Source organism: Pseudopipra pipra, chromosome 3 (assembly GCF_036250125.1).
Source record: "Pseudopipra pipra isolate bDixPip1 chromosome 3, bDixPip1.hap1, whole genome shotgun sequence".
In the NCBI taxonomy this organism is placed as follows: domain Eukaryota; kingdom Metazoa; phylum Chordata; class Aves; order Passeriformes; family Pipridae; genus Pseudopipra; species Pseudopipra pipra.
In genome coordinates, this window is record NC_087551.1 from 101,617,171 (window position 1) to 101,623,586 (window position 6,416).

Genomic DNA, 6,416 nt, shown 5'->3' on the forward strand with positions numbered 1-6,416 from the left:
TCTAAATATTTTTAAGTGCTTTTTAAAAGAGGACAAGACAGAGCTCTTCCTCCCATGCTTTTTAATTTAACCCTTTAAACCTGTATGAAAAGTGGTGCTAAATGCTGCTGGATCTACATGGAAGGTTTTTTTTCCATACTGCTTTTCACCAGAGATAGTGACTTCCCAAAGCTCTGTAGTTAGTAGACTTATTCTGATATTCCTATCTTCTATACCAAATTTCAATCAAGAAACAAATGTTTTCATCTAATTAAATAAGGAAAAAGTAGTTGATTTTTGCAATGATGCTTCTATTAAGCTTGATATGCCAATGATTCTCTGAGCAGTCTCCAAAAGTGGCATGCCAGACAGTGTTTTCCAAACTGAAGGCTAATCAGGCTGGCAGGAATGGAGTAGGAGCTCTCAGAAGGAAAGACACCACTGATCACTCCTGTTCCTCCTCCCTGCAGGCTGTGATGGCTTCCAGCTCTCCTATTCAAGCCCAGATATTCACTGATCTTTGACACCCCAGGACTTTGTACTGCCAATGTGCCCCACATTGTACCCATCAGGCTGGGATTCCACTGACTCTTTCAGTGCTGGTGTGCCCTGACTTCATGCAGGTTATATCGATCTTCAGAAGCGATTTAAGCTGACAGGAGTGGGTTGTACTGTAAGTCATGGTGATGACCCTGGGTCCACATTAAATGCATTTTGGTGGGTGCTTATGAGTCTTACCCTGTCCTGGTCCTGTGCACTTAATGCCTCTTACAGTAGAGTAAGTGGAGGTGACTGTGAAACTCCTTTCAAAAGCTCACTCATAATCCAAACTAAAACATTACAGCTCAATACACTGATATGGGCAGAAATATGATGAGGGAAAATAATGGCAAAACATCCTGGCGACTTCACTGGTCCCAGAATTTCGCTGGAGTTTGTCATGAGAAGAAAACAAGTCCAGGGATGTAAGAGAGAGTGAAAGGAAGGACAGTGAAATTTATGAGAGGTAAATGGATAATAATAGCAAAATCCCAGAGGGAATTTCTCAGGGATTTAATTTTCAGTTGTTATTTTTTTGTTATAAAATAGGTGTATAAGAGAAATTCAGATTGACAAACTAAAAAGCAGACTATTTGGAAAGTTAACTTCCCCGTACTCTAGTGCTCAGCAAAAGCTCTAAAAGCAAATTGCATTTAGACAACGGATTTTATTAATACCATCTTTGTATAAGCTAATGTAATGTTTAATGTTTTGCCTTACTTGCATGCTTCTTAGTTCCTTAGGAACCTCAGTGAGATACGCTGCCATAATTGTCTTCCCCTTTTCCTTTTTTCTTAAGCAAAAATGACCTCCTACCTTCCCTGATTTCCAAACGTCCTCCAAAGCAAGAAAACATAGCAACTCATTGTCATCTGGTTGGGAGGAGAAAAGATGTGCAATGGAAGCTACCCCGAGAGGTGTTTCCAGGGAAAAAAATCACGGCATGACATTTTGAATGAAACAAACCCACAAACTACAAGGACTACAACAAAACAGAGGGGGAAAAAGGAACAGGCATTTAAGCAAATGTGCATTAAAACACCTGAGCCCTTATGGTCTATTTAGAAACTTCTTGCCAAATATAACATTTAATTTCCATACCAGTGTCAGCCCTAGATATTATCTCTTCCACTTGATGCCAAAAGTTTTTATTAATTGCTGTCTGAATGCTCATCTCTATACAGCATGTGGAGACTGATTAATGTAGTATTCAGGGACTTTCACTCAATTCATGTAAATGCAAGCCAAGGTCTATTGCAGGGAACTTCTATAGCAGGCATGGGAGTGGATTTAAAGTTTATTTGCTGGAAAGATATTAGGCAATCATCCCTTCTCTTACTGTGCAAGATTGTGCTTGGGTCAGAACCTGACCTAAAATTACATGATTATTGTTATTCTGACTGCTTCCATAGTTTGATAGAAAATGAATTAAAAAATGTAATTTCCAATTGTACAATTTAAAGAAAGTGTCAATACTTCTCCCCTATTTCACTTGTTCTAGTTACTGCCTATTAATCTCTTCTTTTCATAGTAAATTATAATTGCTCTTTCCAAATAATTTCCTTCATATCTCCTAATTTTTAAGGATGAGTTATATTGGCAAATAGATTCCAGCAAATTCTTTACTCTGAGCTGTTTCAAGTTCTACTTATGTTTTTATGATAGGTTGTCATGCTTACATGCATAGTGAAATCTTCAAAGCCTGCTGTTTCTTTCTGAAAGAAAAAACATTAAACAAACACTCCAAACAATAAAACAAAAAATTCCTTCCTATCCTGTGTCTCTACTGTCACTTGACCTTTCTTCCTTAAGCTAAATTAAGATTTTTCTAACCAAGGAGAAGGAAAACCAGGATTTTATTTTTCTCCAGGTCTGAATGTGTTCTTTTCTACTCACATGTTGACTCCACTTCTTTGGAAATCTTTAAATACATCTTAATCTGAACAGGTACACTGATTAGAGTGATCCTTCTCTTGTTTGCAATCAGCCCATGTTTTGTTCCCTGAACTTCAAAGAGTTGATTATGTTGTATCCTGGCTCCTTCTGGGTCTGGGTTTTGATCTTACTGATAATACCATAACTAGGAAAAACTTGCTTGAAATCACTGTGTTCTGTCAACAAAAATAAGACCTGACTTGGATTTTATTAAGAGAGAACTATATTTGCTCTGTGCCTCACACTTCAATTCTCCATCAGTTTACTCTCTGCCTCCACATCCTCATTACAGTGGGTCCATATGATGTACAGACTTCTCACAAGTTCTAAACCTTAGCTCTAAGTCTTATATTTCCCCCACTCCTAATTCCTTTTTCTGGTGCTCCTGCCTTGGGCTTAGTCTATCACCTCTCCATGCCTCTACAAGTTTTTCACTATCCCTTCTTCTCACTCATCCCTTCATCAGAGATCTGTGTCATGAGCTACTTAGCTGTTTCGGCTGCTTGATGCACTAGAAATTACTCCGAGACCCAACCAACTCTCTCCCGTTCACTGCTGAGTCCTCTTGCTGTGACTAATCAGGACATTATCTGCTGTATGAAATAATGGCTTGCAATACCTTCTTCCCTGTGGGTCACAGCAGTGGACAAACAATCATAGAATCACAGCTTTTATCATTATATGATTTTGTGTTTGTGAATTTTGTGCCCATAAACACCATGTGACCAGATTATATCAAAGGACTTGGGTGTTTAAGCAAATTTATTTTCCTGACCTGCTTCATGGGCAGTTCCAACCTGCAGTGCAAATAGATATCTGATGTGTTTCATGTGGCCTTAGCTTTGGCCGTTTACAGAGATGGGAATTTTTTAGCCCTCTGGAGAAAAATGTTTCTTCTGTGAATCTTCACTGGTCATGCAAGTAACAAAATGATCAGTTCCTAGGCAGAGTCTGCATGACACTTCTCTACTTCTCTTTTCCAAGAGCTCAGGTCTCAAAATTGTCCTCATTAAGTGGCTTGCAACTACCATCACTTTGTCACACAGCTCACCTGCTCACCACCTTCTAACACAGGTAAGCTTTTTCTGACTGGTCACTGCAATTGCTGATGTGGAAAGGCCACACCAAGAACCATTAATATTTTTTGTTGCCTCTTTATGACATTTTGCAACTGAAAGTGAGAAGAAGCACCAGCATCATGACAATAACAAGCAAGAAGAGAGATGTGGGAAACCTTCAGAGAACTTCAGCACAGAGCACTGTGGGACAAAGGATGTCTATTTATTTCCTCGAGATGCTTCTCTAAAGGAAAAGCAGTATGAGAAATAGTCCAGTATCTATTCAGACAGAAATAATTCAGATAAAATGGAGTAATACAATTTACCTCCATTTTTTTTTAAAAAAAAGTTAGCAGTGGAGATATTTTCTTAGCTCAGTGGAAGATTCAAATGCATCCATGTATATTGCTGGGTTAATGGCAAATCAGTTAATGTTGCTGATTTCATGGGTCCCAGAATGTAACTTGGCCTCGTCCTATGTCTGACAATATAATGGAGACTTTCAATTATCAAGCACAAGGAAAAGGTTTGTTTGAATAATAAGGAGTAGCATTAGGCCAACTCTGTAGAGTTTTTTAGAGCATTATCTTTATTTATTAATGGCATTCAAGTTAGGTGTTCAGAGGTCAACATTGTGGGACAGCAAACGTGTTTGGATCTGCATTCACCTGGATGTGCTGGAGAGGAAAGATAGCTCTGGAAGGACCTGTGGGGGAAACTGGTAGATCTGAGTTTTGAAGGTTTGCAAGTCCTCTGAATATTACCATGTACGACCTGAATGTTCAAAGCAAAGCAAAAAGTGCCATCATTTTTGATCAATGAGCCTGTATTTACAACATTTGTGTTTTCCCCATTTTTCTGGAAGAATGTCAGTAAGAAGTACTTGAAAAACTCTAGGGGAAGTACTAGACTTGATGGAGGAAATGAGCGTACTCCCAATGGCTTCATCTTGATGCTGAGATGGCATCTTCCCTAACATTAGTGGTCCAAAAGACTGCTGCCTGGTCCAGGTGATCTCCCCAGAACTGGCCTTAGCTGTCTCTCTGCAGTGTGGACTGAAGGTTCCATGGAGCTGCAGCTCAGACTGGGCACCTAATGGTAGAATAGTAGGTGATGAGAGGAGTCCTGCTTTCACCAGCTGGGGCCAGATCTTCAAAACAAAGCTAATCCCTGAAGACCATCCCCTACCTTCCCCCACTTCCTTTTTTTTTTTTTTTTTTTTTTTTTGGTTAGCGGTAGACTTTTTTTCTGCATTGCGATACTAGTATCGAAAATTCTGGCAAACAAATGTGGTGAGGTTTTGTTGAAATGTCATGTGGGATTTTTGTAGCTGAGAAATATTGAAATGGGTGCTGTGTTAATGCCACATATATCAGTCCAAAACCCTCTCTCTTTCCTGATTGTTTAATTTGGAAAAGATGAGCATCTTTTCTTGTGTCTTCCCACTTTACTGAAGTTGTCATCAGTGCAGTATGGAGCCTGGACAGGAATCACAACTCTCCTGTTGCCTGGCAGGGTGGGAGTGGAAGCAGCCCACAGAGCTTAGGCTGCCTCAGTCACGGTAGCAGAACTCAGAGATGGATGGAGTGGTGAGAATGAAATTTGTGGTAGCATTTAACTTAGTATCTAGAATAAAAATTAAGAATATTGATGTAATTTGGGGGTGGTGGGCTGAAAGAGGCATCAGAGGATTTTGTGGGCACTTGGTGTGATTTAAGGGATCTATTGGTTTTAGGGATTTTGATCCTACTCCTCACCTTCCTTCTGCTCTAGAACAAGGTTCATGACCTCATGATCTGTCTCACAGCCCTGGAAGAAGAATCCCCAGTAACATCTTGGACAGCAAGGACAGCCCATTCCCATCTGCTCAGCATATGCAAAACAGGCAGTCTGAGGTCTGAACCAAATTTTTCGTGAAAGGTGTCATGGGTTGAGATTGGCCCCCCTGAGAGCCGAGGGGCCCAGAGGTGATTTGGTGCCAGGGCAGTGTTCCCTGGAGGGCCAATCACCACTCCTCTTGTTCGCTGCTGCTGAAAAATCACATATACACAGCCACTGGAAGCTGTTGGCAATTCTGTTGGTGTCTGCGGCGTGTAGGTGTAGAAGGCCGAAGGGGTGGCAGGGCCTCCTCCTTCTTCCCCCTCCGAGGGGGGAGGGCAGGCCCTGCGACCCACAGCAGGGTTAGAGGCAGCATTTGGAGTGAGTGTTTGTGAGGGACGTGACTCACAACACCTGAGGTAAGAGGGAGGAGGCCAGGCCCTCTTCCCCCCCTCTGCAGTTGGGCTGCGGGGCGCTTGGAACAGTGTATAACTGGACCAAGCTGCCTGTGGCCAAGGCTAGGGGGCTTTTTTCCCCTCTCACTGTTAAGTGGGAGTGGATGCAAGGCTTAGTATTGAAGCTGAGCCAAGAGACGTGCTGATAACGAAGCAACTCGGTGCCAGGGAGAAGAGTCTCAGGCGAAATTGGAGATGGGCCAGAGAGAGAGGCTCGAGAGTTGCCCTGCCAAGGTTTGACTGGGGGCAGCTGAAAACTGACTTGGAGGACACTTGATAAGCTGACTACACTACAGCAGCAGCAAACTGAGGTATGAAAGCGAAAGAGAGAACCACGCAACAGAGATGGCAGAGAACCAAAGAGAAAGGACTTGGAGCTATCTTGGACTTCATGAAGAAGAAAAGACTGCAGCAAACAACTGGAAGTCAGTGGGGGAGTGTTTCGGTTTCCCGAAACACTCCCATTAGAGAGAGACCGCGTTACCTATCAGCCTGAAAAGACTTTTCCTGGACTAATTGAGGGAGGAGCTTTGAAGGGACTGATAGAAGTGTAATATGTATATATATATATATAGTTGTTTTTAGTTTGTACAGTATATTTATTTGTGTAAATAAATGTAAATACTTCCTC

General features: G+C 41.6%; 1 long non-coding RNA gene across 1 annotated transcript; it reads right to left on the reverse strand.

Moving 5' to 3' along the window:
- Window positions 1-4,900: 4,900 nt before the first annotated feature.
- On the reverse strand, window positions 4,901-6,144 carry LOC135410628 (uncharacterized). The gene is made up of 2 exons (XR_010428800.1): window positions 5,270-6,144; window positions 4,901-5,138 (listed from the first exon to the last, which is right to left on the reverse strand). It is a non-coding gene; the product is annotated as an uncharacterized LOC135410628 (long non-coding RNA).
- Window positions 6,145-6,416: the final 272 nt, after the last annotated feature.